Source organism: Rhipicephalus sanguineus, chromosome 2, assembly GCF_013339695.2.
Source record: "Rhipicephalus sanguineus isolate Rsan-2018 chromosome 2, BIME_Rsan_1.4, whole genome shotgun sequence".
In the NCBI taxonomy this organism is placed as follows: domain Eukaryota; kingdom Metazoa; phylum Arthropoda; class Arachnida; order Ixodida; family Ixodidae; genus Rhipicephalus; species Rhipicephalus sanguineus.
Genome location: NC_051177.1, coordinates 63,198,096 through 63,212,232, shown reverse-complemented (window position 1 = coordinate 63,212,232; position 14,137 = coordinate 63,198,096). Strand labels below are relative to the sequence as shown.

Here is a 14,137-nt window from a genome sequence, read left to right as displayed (position 1 = left end):
CGCTCAGTGAGCGGCGTAGCGAGCTAACAGCCCGCTATCTATCCGCAGCTTCTTTCCGGCTTCATCGTTGTCCCCAGAGAAGTGCAGCGCACGATTCACCGTAAAACCGAAGGGCCGGTGGGCCGTCGCTGGCCGCGGATGGCGGAGGTTCCGTCGAAGGCGTCCGGCGGTTGCGACCGATCGCGACAGGGATCGCCGCCGCGGCCTCCGGGCGGTCGCTCCTTGGGAGCCGGGTGCAGCGACCTGAGGTTCGTGTGCAGCAGCGCACTTATCTGCTGAGACGCGGCGCCGTTCGCGCTACACTACTAGCGGACAGCTTGCCAGACGGTCGACTTTGCCGCTCGGTCTAAGATCTCCGTCGAGTCGTCGACGCTTTCTCGCATCCACCGTGCAGGCGGCCGGCAACGCCGTCGTCACAGTCCTGCTCCACCGTGGCCCAGCGAAGAGACGCCGCCTCTAAAGAGGGCTCTGACATACACGCGTCAACGACTCGCAGCTGGTGAGTGCGTTCTTTTGTCTGTGCGTGCCTGCGAATCTGTGACAAGTGCCGCGCTCTCCGCAGAAGAGAGGAAAATATCGCGGAAATCGACGTGTTTCGGCGGCTGGTACTGTTGAAGTAGGGGTCGCCCTTCGCGTTCTGCGCTTTTGAGGCCAGTGCAAACACGGCAGCGTTATCTTAGTCCGGTGTGTGCCGTCCGCGTGCTGTGTTGTCTGAGCGCCAGAAAGCGCCGAAGCAGCGTGAGAGTGACGCGTAGATTGGGCAGATTGGGGGAAAACAAAAGAATGTTGTATCGCGGAAAATCTCGGCTAAGTTGGCAGCCAGATGCGGAATGACGAACAGCTTCATTATAGTGCTACGAGCAGTGCAGGAAGATGCTGAGGGTGTCGTCCGCGGGTGACATACGTGTAGTCTATAGGGGACATTTAAATCGGTCTTTGGTTCTGTACCTGGCGCTAAATGTATACGGTTTGTCTTGTGAGCTATATGCAGACGCGCACGGAAAATTGTAGATACGATCCACGTGCCTCTCCGCCTATACAGTACTACCAACTTGCCACATCTCAAGATAAGCTTTCCTTCCCCTTATCTTTGTTTCAGTCGGAGCGGGGGCGCAATTAGTGACGTGCGTGTCCTACAGACACAGTTTCCAGCAATCTGTCGGAGTCTTGGAGGCGCAATTAAAGCTACTGATTGCGCGTGGTTTCGTGCACGGCTGTAAAGGTGCCGGATTGTAAGTTGGGCACTTGCACTGGCATCATTCTTCTGTTTCGTCGGCTACGTAGCTAACATATTAAAGAGCAACACATTCCCGAGAAGATGCGCTTGTAGCGGGCATTTTATTTGAAGCTGTGCTCTGGGACGTTTACCTGGACGCCAGTGCGTAGAACTATACTTGTTCTAATTCTATATACTTTGCATCGTCATTTCCTTTCGTATGCCTGACGGACGTTTCGTGTGGCGAGAGGTTAGCCAACGGGCGGAAATGTTTGATGTGACCGCACTCCGTTTGCGTGTACTGCCGATAAGGGATCGTTCGCTCTGCCGTCGCTCGTATGTGATCGGATAAGGGAACCGGATGACTGGCTCGAGCCTCGCATGTCCGATCTTATCGTGTGACGCCACCGCAACTTTACTGATCGGTGGAAAATTTGGAGCAGTGTTCGAAGCGCGTTGCGTGAGATAAACTGACCATTACCCAAGCGCTCAGTGCGTGACCTCGTGGAACAGGGATATACTTATCATTAAAGGAACACGCATATACATATCTATAGATGGCTGTGGAATCAGAAGGTCATCAAGCCCCTAAAATGTCAACACTGCAAGCTGTTCTGTTTGTAAGCTCTTATCACTTGCGAAAGGTCGCTCAATTGTGCTCGTATTAAGGCGAGAACCTTAGGTGCCTCATCAAACGCGAAAAGTGGCCGCCGACGGCGACAAACGAGTGATGCAACACATCGTCATGTGATGACGCCACCATATGACGTGTCGCCAAAATATGTGGCGTTATCGTGACGCCACTGACGTCATATCACGTGACATCGTCGCTTGTTCGAAGGTGGGCCGATCACGGAGGCACTGCAAAACCACGTGAGGTGGAAGGAAGGAAGGAGAAGGAGAGAAAGGAAAGGCAGGGATGTTAACCAGTCTAGAAGGACCGGTATGCTACCCTACACTGGGGGAAGGGATCGGGGAGATATAAAGATAGAGAGAGAGAGAGAAGCTTACAAAATGCCTCCGCTCCCGGAGGCAGTCTAAAACCACGTTGGGGTATACGTGCCGAAAGCTTTTGGGCCAGGATCAATATAATCAGCTGAGCAGAAAAAGAATACCGACTAGCCCAAACATGCACATTGCTAAGAAAAAGAAGGTGGCTTTCGCGTTCCAGTCGTCATAGGCAAGTACATATATAAGGCATCGTGCGACTTTTTCAGTTATTCATGATCAGCCTTGCACATGTAATTTTATTCAACTTATATTAAAAAAAAACTGCCAAAACACTTGGACAATACCCATATGCGTGAAAACGGACATTAAACTCATTACGAATGTTTGGTGCCTTCGTTCTGTCTTGTGCTACTCGAACACGATCGAAAATGCGCCTTGTCACACCCTTATAAGAGAATGTATTAAAGCAAGATTATGCTGTTGGGGCAGCCCTCACTACGTAGCATATAATTCTGGGGCTATCTTTATATACTCCCTGTCGCGTAGCTGCGCTGAACACCGATAAGGGCGCCCATACAGTCTGTTGCGGGGCCATCGAAGAACTCTGTTAACTATATGGCCACACGCGCTTCTTTTTCTATTTGTATGTAACCAAGTATGTAACCAACCCGTTACACGTGTAACCACTGCCTTGCGCGCCGCGTCGGCATGTCGAACATTCCCGAATATTTTATACTGTTCTGATAAGCTCGAGCGCACAACGCGAACAGTAGAGTTTATTCTGTAACTAACCCGCGGCGGCCACCAACGGTAAGGCTGGAATCTTCAGTGGCACATGCGTAAATTGCCGAGGCGCCTTACCGCTGATCAGATTATTGGACGACCGACGCCTGTGTGCGCCGATATCGTTGCTCTTTTAGCATCATTCTTTTTTCCGGGCACAAGTTCGCCCAATAAGGAGTGTCATCCTTACCGGCTGCGATTGGTCTTTTCACCGTCCCAATCACGTGACAATATGCAGTGTCTGCACGGCATATATGGCATTACGCCCTTACCGTAAGCACATTAGAAGGCACCAATTATTCGTTTATAACACAACCGGAATGCCTTTAATTGTGTACGATATGTGCATAATTAATATTCCTACGCCCGTACCGTAGATAGCTCGGGGTACATCTATTATTCGCACTCAAGACAGCTCGGAATACCGCCGCATTTTAAAGGAGAAGTGACGTCACATTCTTAACGTATAATGAATGAAGGTAATTGAAGCCGTGGGAAAAATAATGACGGGCGTCCGAGCGGCCTGAATGATATACCGCAATGCTTCTTACGGGAAAAAGCTTTCTTTTAGTTTCCCAGGAGGTGTATGCGGTTTGACGTCATAATGAGGAGGTGGTCACGTGGTAACAGAGTATCGTGACGTTTTGGCATTCTCCCAGTTGTATCCTCATCCAGTGTACATTAATGTGAAAAAACAAATGAGGGCAGTACCGATTAACTCGTGTCGGCCGACACAAAGAAGCAATCATATACCCTGACTCATTCTCATATGCACTGACATATACACTGACTATATAATTGTCCTCGCTGTATCCAACCCTAAGCTATAGTCAGCCTTCTGATTTTTTTTTTTATGGTGCCACCATGGTAACCCATTGGCTACGGTGCCCGACTACTGACGCGAAAGTCGCGGTTTCGGTCCCGGCCATTGCGGTCGCATTTCGATGGAGGCGACCGGAGCGGTACTGCGCAATTTGAGTGCACTTTAAAGAACAACACATTCCCGTGAAGACGCGCTTGTAGAGGGCATCTTATTTCAAGCTGTGCTCTGGGATGTTTACCTGGACGCCAGTGAGTGGAATTATAGTTGTTCTAATTCTACATACTTTGCATCGTCATTTCCTTTCGTATGCCTGACGTTTCGTGTGGTGAGAGGTTGGGCAACGGGCGGTAATATTCGATATCACCGCACTGATTTTGCATGTACTGCCGATAAGGGATCGCTCGCTCTGCCATTGCGCTCGTATGTGATCAGATAAGGGAACCGGATGACTGGCTTGAGCCTCGCATCTCAGATCTTATCGGGTGACGCCGCCGCAACTTTACTGATCGGCATAGCTCGGCAGAAAATGTGGAGCTCACTCAACCTCACTCATGAAATATACTTTGCCCTTAGGACTCACTCGGACTCCGACTCATCGAAATTTTCCTCAACCGGACTCACTCAGACACACACTCACTGAAAGTTTTCTCAGCCGGACTCACTCGGACTCAAACTCGCCAAAATATTACTCACTCGGACTCGCTCAGACTCAAACTCGCGGCTCGATCTGAGTCTGAGTGAGTCTACTCATGAGTTCGTTAGCGTATAATTGACTTATTCCACCATGGTGTCAGTGCTCTTTAACGCCAATATCTCGCATAATCGGTGCTCTCCTTCATGCATTTCGAATTCGTACCTTGTGTTATTAGTGTTTGCAACCCAGTAAGGACATTTTTATTGAAAGAGACGACTCACACGAAATATTTTTATCAAGAGCTTTCCGTGAAAGAGTTTGTGGGGGAGAGTCACGGCACCTCCCTCCCCCAACCCCTGCCATCTGTAACTCACGCCTCTGATCAATAAATACTGAGCTGCCATATGAAAGCTGATGTGTTGAAGTATGCGTGAGTCGGCGTGAGTATAAACGTGAGCTGACATAGGGCTGATACTAATGCTAAAATTCAGTAGACAGAACCATATACGTCGGCAAAAAAATGTGGAGCTCACTCAGACTCATGGATGGATGGATGGATGCTATGAGCGTCCCCTTTATAACGGGGCGGTGACATGTCTGCCACCAGGCTCGAAGGCGAAAAAAAGAAAGAAAAAAAATAAACTTCCTTGTTTCATGTTGTCCTAATGCCTTATCTACATTGATTAAATCTACGTTATTATACCAAAAAATATAAATTCACGGTCCATCTCTCTGCCTCTTAAGGCAGAATGACCTTTTTTTTTCCCAGTTATTTATTTTTGTACTTTATCTCTACTTTTCTGCCACCAATACTCTAACCGTCTCTTACTTATTTCTATCGCGGACGTGTTCAGCTTTCCATTGTTGTCCCTAAAACCCAAGGCTTCATGTAGACTCGTGCCCACACGTATACCTGGGTGAATATCGCCACATTCAATCAGTACATGTTCCATCGTTTCCTTAGTTCCCCCGCAGCATGTACATTGTTCTTCTTCGTTACTGAATTTCGCTTTATAACTACGCGTTCTAAGGCAGCCCGACCTTGCTTCAAACAGTAAAGCGCTTCCCCTTGAATTATCATAAAAGCTTTCCCTCCTTATTTCGTTTTTTCCTTTTCGGTAGTTACTCAGAGCCGGCTTCTTTTCCATCGCTGTCATCCAATAAGTCCTCTCCGCCTCTCTGACCTTCCGCTTAATGCTCCTTGTTGTCATATCGCCCGCACTGCCAGCCGTATATTTACTGGTGAGCCTCCTAGTTCTTTTTCTCCACTGCGTGTCAACGCTTTTTCTATACAAATACCTGAAAACCTTCTCTGCCCATCTACTCTCCTTCATTTTCCTCAGCCTCTCTTCGAATCTCATTTTGCTCTGCGCTTCCCTCACTTCAAAGCCTGTCCATCCCATATCACCCTTTACCGCCTCATTTGTCGTCTTCCCGTGAGCGCCCAACGCGAGGCGGCCCACCGTCCTTTGATTTACATCCATTCCTGATTGCACCTCTGACTTCATGCACACCACTGAGTTCCCAAATGTAAGCCCCGGAACCATCACACCCTTCCACAGCCCTCGAAGCACCTCGTACCTATTGTATCCCCATAAAGCTCTGTGCTTCATAATTGCAGCATTCCTCTTTCCCTTTGCTACCGATGCTTTCTCTTGTACTTCCATATATCTATCCCCCTCATTTACCCATACTCCGAGATACTTGTACTCGCTTACCCTCGGTATTTTTTGGCCCTGTATTAAGACCGTGTGGTCTCCGTGATCATTGAATACCATCAATCCACATTTTGTTGCACTAAATCCTAGTCCTAGAGCCTCACACTCCCTTCCGCATATATCTGCCAGTCGCTGTATATCATCTTGACTGTCCGCAAATAAGACAATATCATCAGCATAAAATAGACCAGGAAGCTTCTGCTCAACCATCGCTCCGACCTGTTTGTGTGACAAATTAAATCCAATGTTGCTACCTTCTAGCGCTTTTTCCATCCTCGCCATGTACAGCATGAATAACAGCGGGGACAGAGGGCATCCCTGTCTCAGCCCCTTGCTAATTTCAACGCTGTCCTTGCCACTTATTCCTTCCCATTCTATACAAACTGTATTTTCTCGGTATATTTCCCTCAAAAGCTGTACACAGTCGTCACCTATGCCCACTTCCTTCAATATATCCCACAAAATTTCCTGATTAACGTTGTCATACGCCCCGGTGATATCTAGATAAGCTACGTATAAGGGCCTGTTTTCTATTTTAGATATTTCTATACACTGGGTAAGAACAAACAGATTATCGTCTAACCGCCTGTCGATTCGAAATCCATTCTGAAGTTCTCCCAAAATATCATTTTGTTCTACCCACGCTTCTATTTTTAATTTTACTGCCTGCATCGCCAACCTGTATACACCAGAGCACGCCTGTCTCGCACCCAGGCTGCTGGCGAGCCGAGCGGATACTCTCGCACCCAGACGCCGGGCTGATGGGGCTGCCAAGGCGCGCGCAGGCTGCACCAAGTAAACAGGGCAAGCTGCAGTTCTGAGGCTTTAAAGTGCGAAAAAGTACCCGTTCACGCCGCTTCAGCGTATAAGGTCTCGTCCGGGCACTACTGCGTCGTCTTTGGATGCCAAAACAAGCAGCGTTGTCTGCGACTATTACGACGCGCCACGGAAATAGTGCCGGTGCGGTGTTTTCAGCTTCGCCACGAGTGGATAACTGTGATTCAAGCAAAAAAACTAGGAGCCGAATGCAAATGCGCAAGTACACTAACTACGTGTATTCTGCAGTGTGATGTCCACCTATTTCATTCTGCGAACCTAATTTGCGTGACACGCAGCTGGGTTGAAGGCAGCCGCGAGCTTTGTGTGGGGGTGCACTTCATACCTTTGAGTGTTTCCTTTCACGAAAATCTCGTGCAAGGTAGCACTTTCATGCACAAGAAATCAGCATGCTTTGCCACTTTCAACGTAGTATTAAACTTTAGTGCTTTTGATGGCATCCACGCCTTCGAGATTTCGTCTTCAAAAGGTAATAAATGGCACGGTGCTCCTCAACAGCTGGCCAGAATTTCGTGTTTTAATTTGAGTGTTTGATATGTCCCCAAATTTATTTGGACACGAGGAATCCAGCAGCACATAATACATATTTTGGCACGTAAGTAAACAGTACTCGCGCCAGTGTCCTTTACGTCGCAGGCGTAACTAACCCGCTTAACTAAGAGTAGCACAGTTTCGCTTGTAATGCACCATCGTTACAAGAATAAAATCGCAACAGGTAGCTTCCAAAAGGGATCGCTGAACGATACTGCTTTTGTGAGCAAGACGCATTATTGTAAGAGCGCTCGTGAAACAAAAATTACGTTCCGCGAAACTACCCGTAAAGAGTACTCTAATTATTACGCGATGCATGCTGAAATGATGAGCTTTCACGAAACTTTGTGCACAACTTGTAAATTGTAATATGGGGCAACAAAACATCGTTTCACTCTTTCGCGAGCTGCACTGCAATTATGATTCACGCGTACTACAGCGAGAACGTTTTTTTTTTTTTTACAAATGTAACAGCGTACGTATCTGACGAGGTTACTTCCGCAGCCTGCTCAGCAGGTACTGCATACATTGTGGACTTCCATGAGAAAGTTGTTCTTGATGTTCCAATAAAATCAGCGAAAATGTCCAGGCTAGAAAAGACGCGAAACACGCTCTCCGACGGGCTGAGTTTCGGGAGTTTCACGTTTGCTCTGTGTAGCGTCTGCTGGCGTGGCAGCCCGCGCACGGCCACCTGGATCGGGGCGCGCGGCGGTGTAGCAACACCGCCGCGCGCCCCGATCCAGGTGGCCGTGGCCCGCGCATGTTGTTTCGTCGCGTGTGCGATAGATGGCGTGACGCGCGATGCAAATATGGCGATGCGCATGGAATTCGCTGTGTTCTGGTGTATAGCACCGATGTAATTGTTAGCGGTCTATACGAGCGAATGTTATCCTTTTCTCCCTTGCTTTTATAGATTAAGTTCATTCTACTTTTTCGCCAACTGTCTGGTATTTCCCTCTTCTGCAAGCACTTTTCTACGGCTTTCAGCAGTGCTTCTTTAGTGTTATGTCCGAGTTCGTTAATGAGGCTGACGGGAACCCCATCTAAGCCCGGAGTAGTGCGCTTAGGAATTTTTCCTTCGGCCTTCTTCCAATTGAAATTCTCTAGTACTACATCTTCGTCGGTTGCACTCCTTTGCGTACTTTTACTCACCGGGGGAATCCCCTGGGGGACCTTTTTAAACGAATCGGCTGTTATCTTTCGGATGTAACCTAGCGCTTCATATCCTTCCAATTTATTTCCTCCTTCATCTACCATATGCTGTTGCATTGTGACAGACTTCCTACCCAGCGCTTTTAGGTGGCTCCAAAATATCCTAGGCGCGGCCTTCTTCTTTTCGCGAATCTCTGTCATCCAGCGTTCACTTTCACCTTTAATTTTTGCCTCGACTAATTTCTGCACAATGGATTTTTGCTCTAAATATATTTCCCATATTTGGTTGACTTCGTCCTGTGGCCGCTTCTCCTTTTTTGCCTGTCTGTGCTCCCGTGATGCCTGACGTCGCATCTCGATTGCTTCCCGGATTTCTTTGTTCCACCAACTTTTTGGCTTTTTCTTTCCTTTCCAACAAATAGTTTTCTTCTCTATTTCCATTTCTTTCGTGATTACATGTAGCAGCTCACTATACTTCCAGTCTTTGCCTGGTAGTTCGTCTACTTTTTCCTCGACTCTTGCGGCTATATTTGTTATTTGTTTGTCATTTAGATACGAGCTGCCAAACTTTGATTCTGCGTTCTTATTTTCAGTTTTATATCCCATTTGTAATATTATGCGTTTATGATCACTACCCAAGCTGTTAATGCCTTCTTCGTCTATTCTCATCTCTCTAAGTTTGTCATATATTCCTTCTGTCATGAGACAGTAATCAATGCTCGATTGCCTGTTTCTGACTTCCCACGTGATCTGCCCCTCACACTTAGGCCCCACGTTAACTATCTCAAGACTATGTTGCTCGCAGAGATCTAGCAATAACTTGCCATTGGTGTCTGAATATCCGTCAAGGTCATGAATGTGAGCGTTCATGTCCCCTAGAAGGATTATCTCGGCATCATGACCAAATTCTTTAATATCGGTGCTTATGCATTTCACTATCTCCAGATTCTTTTCTCTGCAGTTATTCCCTGTCCACAAGTAAGCTACACCTAGCCACGTTTTCTTTCCACCTACTGTGCCCGAAACCCATATGTGCTCTGAACACGTTTGTTTCACTCTCTCCCATTTTGTTCTGCTATGAATTAGCATTCCAACCCCCCCCACCTCTCCTTTCTGATGTGATCCTGTTACATCCTTCCCAAACATAATTTTCAATATGTGGTGGCTCTTCCAAGTCTCTAAGGTGTGTTTCTGTAACCGCATAAACACCTATCTGTTCCTTGTTTAACTGTCCCTCAATCTCTAACCATTTTGCCTTTTTTCTGCCACCCTGCATGTTAATGTAACTAATTGCAACACGCGCCTTCTCCCTTCTTTTACCTTTTCTCTGTTTTTTCGCTATACTACCTGTCAAAGAGTCCCCCTGGTTGTTTTCCTCATTACAAGCTACCATGGGCACCGAAGGGCCCGCGTGCCCCCCAAAAAAGCTACTGCGCGTCCTGCAAGACGCCAACCCACCTCATGGCCAAGCCTCCTGTCGAAGTGTATTCCGTCTCTTCGAAAACCACCCCACCTGTGCACCTCTCTGTTTATTTCCACTACCTCGATGCCTTTCTCTCTACTCATCTGCCATATCTCTTTGTTTGCGTCGACAACCGCTCTTTGCAGGTTGCCGTCACGCACCGGTACCTCCGGTATTGTGCATACCACTATCTGCACCTGAGGGGAAATGGCGCGCATGTCATCGACACCTTTCGCCAATGTGGTCGCTAGTTCGGCTGATTCGTTACTCAAGACGTCGTTTAGACCTCCCGCGATTATCACGAGGTTACGTCCATTAGACTTAGTTGCGAGTTTTGCGTTAGCTTGTTTCATCACTGATCCCAGCCTATGGCCCGGGAACTTCCCTATTAAAACTCGTTTGTCGCCTCTCACCCTTTCCTTGACTGCTTCTGCGCATGTAGCTAAATTCGAGTCCCCGGCGATTATCACGTGATCCGACTTTTCTGCTGGACTGTCCCGCACCTGGCCACTGCACCTGTTACTAGCGCGTGCTACTGCTGTTGTTTTGTCCCCTCCCGTTCCCAAGACTACTTCGCGGAAGGTGGGTCCTGTGACCCTTGCACCTGTCTTTTCCAAACCTGTTTCCCCCTTCGCGCCTACCACTGTGGGGGTCGATGCCCCATTGTTCCCGCTGCCGCTTGCTTCCTTGTTCCCCGTGGCTACCTTTGCTGGCATGGCTACCTTTGCTAATCCCTCCTCGGCTGACTTAAGCCTTTCCGCCATAGCCATCGTTTTTTCCCGTTCTGTCGCCACCGCTTTCTCCAGCTCGGAGATTCTCACCATGAGCTCATTCTGGACGGCCATCATTATTTCCATCTTCGCCTCTAACTCGCATTGCTTACACTTGGCGTCAGCTCTCTCTGTCGTCTCATCCTCACAAACCTCTATTTTCCGCCCCATTCCGCATCCTGAACACTTTACGGTCTTTTTGACCATGGCTATAGATCGTTCGCGCGGCGGATTAGATACACTTAAAGCCAAATGATATCACAAAACTCCGCTGATACTCCGCAAGTATGTTACACTTCAAAGCACCCGTGCACCTTTCAGCCACGTGGTGGCCGAACAAACAAATATTAAAAAAAAAAAACACCCGAAGCGACTGTCACACCACTTTGTACCAACAGTACAAAGTTGTAAGCTCTATTAAGCTGCAATCTAGTGGCTTAACTAAAAAAACAAGCTCGAATCATGCAAAAAAAAAAATCCACTTATCTGACGCTGTCATTCCGGAGCCCACGAAAAACACGTCCGTCCTCTAGCAGCACCCGTCATGTTTCGTGCTTAGGCCTCCACCAGACTCACACTCTCCAAAATTTTCCTCAACTGGACACACTCAAACTCAGACACACTAAAATTTTTCTCAACCGGACTCACTCGGACTCAAGCTCACCACTATATTACTCATCCGGACTCACTCAGACTCATGGCTCAATCTAAGTCTGAGTGAGCTTTGAGTGAGTCGACTCATGAGTGAGTTTTCCGACCTATACTGATCGGTGGAAAAGTTGGAGGGGGTTTGCAGCGCGTTCCGTGAGATAAAGCGGCCGTGACCCAAGCGCTCTGTGCGTTACCTCGTGGAACAGGGATATACTTATCGTTAAAGGAACACGCAAGGTCGCGGGATCGAATCCCGGCCGCGGCGGCTGCATTTTCGATGGAGGTGAAAATGTTTGAGGCCCGTGTACTTAGGCTCGTGTACCAATTAACTCAGGTCGGCCTACACAAAGAAGCAATCCTATACACTGACTCATTCAGTATATTAATAGCTCTGCATTTGAAATGTAATTTCCAACCTTTACTTGGGTACATTTTAAACAGGATGGTTTTAAATAATGAGGGTATGTACGTACGTACGTACGTTTCTGCTGGGTCTCAAGCCGCATGGATACCAGACAATGAAAATGCAGGTGAATGCGCCGCTTTAGCAGCACCGAAAGCGGTGACAAAAATGAAAATACCCATAAAAGGCAGCCAGCGAACGATTCGTGTGGCTTTATTATCAAAATGGCAGCAACACTGGGACTCCTGCGTAAGTAGAAAAATAGGAGGCGACCATGATGCTTGACTTGGGTGTCTGGGAGTGTGGTTGTGATCTGCTGCGCAGCTGCCGCAGCAATCCCGCCTGCTCACGATATTTCAGTCAACTCAAGCAAATAATATTCAATAATTATTCTGACAGTTAATTAGCCCTTATCTTAAGTGAACTAGTGCTCCGTCGGAGCATTGGTCCGTTCAGAGTGCATAATGTAGTTCAGCGCAAAAAACAGGCAACAGACGAGCGAGAGGACAAGGACACAGCGCTGAACTACATTATGACTGACTCGTTCCAACTCGCCCAACAAGCAACGTTATCAGAGTGCATGTTTGAGAGTGGTCCGTTCAGAGTGCCATATTCTTCTGAGACGTCCAGAATGGGAGGTCTCAGAAGAATATGGAAGTTGCGCTCTTCCGCGTTTCGGTTTCGCCGCTGAATTTGGCTGAATTTCATTACTATCGCAATTATTACTAGAGGCCGCTTTTTCGAAATCTCAAAGCTGCAATGGGTTCTTCGCATGAAGGCTTCAATTTTTCCGTTTGACAAAACCGCCTGACTCCATTAATTAAAAAGTGAATTTAACTTTCTTAATTAGTGTCCCAAGTGATGTCCTTAGCCATCTTAAGATGCCTGCGGCTACAGAAGTAATTGTGCAGGCATCGAACAAATATCGTATTTCCTTGATTTTTGAGATTTTTGGACACATTTCTTGAAACACCTTGTATATATACCAAGTTAAGGAGACAATCACGAGAGCGTAAGCGGCTAGATGGGCGGACGGACAGAAACGGCCAAAGGGCCTTTGGTTCTGCAAGATATTCTCCAACAAATGTGTCGGCCATTCGGAACAATCTGTTGGTATGCTCGACTAAAGTTCAAGGGAGGCTAGGAGGCAGCGCTGAACTTGGGATGTCGCTGGAGTCGCCATGTCAGCAAGACTTGCCGTGCGGCAGATCTCTTTATCTAACAAAGAGTTGGCTCCAGCAACGTCTCGTGTTTGATTTTCCATTACTGTAGGCATACTTAACAGCAAGCCTTTTTATTACCCTATAAAAGCCGTGCTGTATAAAAGGGCGGTAGTAAAGTTTAGGCGCCGTCGGCGGGACAATGTGTGGCCGACCGCTTCACCAGTGTCACGACGCTGAACTTCCTCTTGTGTTAGGCGCCACTGATCGTTGTTGCCGCCCTTGTTCACTGCAGTGCGAACTTTTCTATTAGATCGCTACAGGGCTAATCGAATATCTCTGGCACTATAATTAACATACATGATGGATGGCATGCGTATGGTAATTAAGTGGTACCTATTTCTATGACAGTTCGTCCTTGTTTCCTATATTCGTCTTGAACTTGTGGGTGGTGTTGACCTTTCTGCACATTATTTCGCTTTACGCACAAGGCGTCTTCCATTGACGTGTATGGTGACTTTTCTATTTTATCATCCTTAATCTATTGGCGCGAAAGTTTCCCCATGTAGGTGTACCATAATTTCACGAAGGCGTTTACATTAAACGATAAAGTAAGTGTGAAGTCGCTCACCTGACGGTTGCTTGTCACTTCAACATACTATTCTTTCTCTTTGCCCTCTTCAAAGCTTTGCCACCCGATGTTTAAAAAAATGTCTCTCATATACTTATCAGCAGCGTTCATAATGTACCGAAAAAGCCCCATTTTTATTTCAAGCGCACTTAAAGCTACAACTCATTCACGTTTGCGCCGGAAAAGAACCGTGGTCAGAAAGCAGCTATTTTCAGCGCATCGCGCCGCGCTTAGCTGTAGCTCTGGCACGCACCGCGAAGGCTCGTTGGCATGTTGCTCTGCTGATCCCGAGGTCGCTGGTTTGATCCCTAGCCACGTCGGTCACGTTGCAATGATGGCGGGATGCAAGAACACTCGTGTGACGTACGATCCGTGCAAACTATAAAAGATTGCGAAAGAAGTTCGATGTTCACAT

The 14,137-nt window shown here is 47.5% G+C and overlaps 1 protein-coding gene across 1 annotated transcript in view; it reads left to right on the top strand.

The window, feature by feature from the left end:
- The first annotated feature begins 352 nt into the window (after positions 1-352).
- The window catches only part of LOC119383107 (zinc transporter 2), a 93,198-nt gene continuing 79,413 nt past the window's right edge, over positions 353-14,137 (top strand). Inside the window, exon 1 of the mRNA XM_037651104.2 lies at positions 353-499. The gene's annotated coding sequence lies outside the window, so the exon portion shown is untranslated. The remainder of the gene's footprint in view (positions 500-14,137) is intronic.